Source organism: Arachis ipaensis, chromosome B09 (assembly GCF_000816755.2).
Source record: "Arachis ipaensis cultivar K30076 chromosome B09, Araip1.1, whole genome shotgun sequence".
NCBI lineage: Eukaryota > Viridiplantae > Streptophyta > Magnoliopsida > Fabales > Fabaceae > Arachis > Arachis ipaensis.
Window position 1 is genome coordinate 130,885,993 of NC_029793.2, and position 2,152 is coordinate 130,888,144.

A 2,152-nucleotide genomic window follows, 5' to 3' on the forward strand; every position below is an offset into this window, starting at 1 on the left:
TAAGATAAGAAATGCTATTAGATATGTGTGTGCTTCCCCTAGTCGCATGAATAGGTTCAAAATTTTCATAAAGGAAGCTAGGATACAAGACAAGTGTACTTTTCAACTCGATGTTCCCACTAGATGAAACTCTACATACACTATGCTTGAAAGTGGTTTGAAGTTTCAAAAGGCGTTCAAGAGGCTAGGGGAGAGAGATACAGAATATGCTCTAATGCAAGGTGGTATTCCGAGGAATATTGATTGGGACAATGCAAAACACTTTATGGAATTCTTGAAAATTTTTCATGATGTTACAAAGAGTGTGTCTGGTAGTTTGCTTGTGACTTCTTCTCAATATTTTCATGAGTTTTGTAAGATTTTGCGAGTGTTCAAGGCTTCTTGTGGTAGTCGAGATCCATTACTTGGGAGTATGGCTGAGAGGATGAAGCTTAAGTATGACAAATATTGGGGTAACATAAAAAATATCAATATGATGATTTTTGTTGCTGTGGTTCTTGATCCTAGATACAAGTTGAAGTTTGTGAACTTTAGCTTTGAAAAGCTATATGATAAGGATGATACTGATTTTTTGGGTGCAAAAGTGAAAGAGATCTTCTCCAATATGTTTGATTGCTATGTGAGTGCAAATAATGGGGGTAGATCATTTACTTCAGCAATAATGGATGGTGCATCAGATGTGGGAGTACCTGATGGTGACATGGCTGGTGATTTTTTCAAGGAGGTTCATTTTCATGAGATCATCAACAAGAATGAGGTGGATTTGTATTTGATGGATGGTTTAGAGAAGCCTCGTGATCAAAATACTTTTGACATATTGAATTGGTGGAAGGTAAATTCTAGCAAGTATCCTATCTTATCCCAAATAGCTAGAGATGTCTTAGCAATGCCGGTCTCGACTGTTGCTTCAGAATCAGCTTTTAGCACTGGTGGAAGAGTGCTTAACAACTATAGGAGTTCTTTAACTCCAAAGACAGTTGAGGCATTGATATGCACACAAAATTGGCTTCGTGCTTCTCCAATGACAACTGGTTTTGAAGAGCTTATTGAAGAGTTTGAGAAACTTGAGTTAGGTATGCAAAAAAGAAATTTGTAGTTCCCTTTATGGTTTATGTTTATAATTTATAATCTATATTATGTTTATAATCTATATTGATTTTCTTGTTTTATTTTTGTAAAAATTGCACCAACCGGAGAAGATGAGGATGAGTCTGGTGTAGATTCTGATTAAACATGGTGGCTGTTTGGCTTTTGTTTGTTTAAAAGTGAATGTTTCGGTTTAAACAGTGTTTATTGTTGTTGTTTGTGTTTATTGTTTTTGTTTTGCTAGACATTTTTAATTGTCTTTGTTTTATGTTTAATTAAATTGAATTTGTATTGGATTTGGATGTGATAAACTCTTGTTATTCTAGTTTATTGAAAGTTTTAAATATCATTTTATAGCATTTTAAATTCAGATAAGCAGGTGTAAAAAATCGAAAAAATCGACCGAACCAAACCGCTGTTGGTTTGGTTCGATTCGGTTCGGTTGCTCAAACAGCAGCCAACCGAACGGTTGGCCTCTTAAAAAAACCGATCAAGTCGGTTCGGTTGGTTTTCGATCCAAAACCGAACCGAATCAAACCGATTACACCCCTAAAAAGAAGTCTTAATTGCTAGTTGTTCTCTCCAATTCCTACATAGAGGAAGCTGCTGCCTAGGATTTCTAAGCTTGTGCATAGAAAGTTCTTTCTCTGTATTCGAATTCCATTTAAGAAAAAAAATTACTATTTTATAAAAACATGTTAAAATTATAAAAATAAAATTTTTAATTAAAATTTTAATATATTTATTTTATATATATTGAGAGAAAAAATTTAAATGACTTTCATAAAATATAAAATTTGTCAGCGCAAATGTCAAATTTTGTCTAACACAATTAATCCCAGGTTAAGCTGTTTGTTGTCTTCCCATTGTTCGTTCTTTCGAAATTGTTCCCCACCAGACCAGAATGAATGACAATCTAGCTGCATTGCATTTGCATAGGAACTAGTTTTAAAGAAAAAATAAATAAATATTAGATGAAAAAACTAAACAATTATTATAAAATGAAATATTATGAAACCTTTTAATATATGAGAAAATAATCATTTTTAATTTCTAAATGGTATTT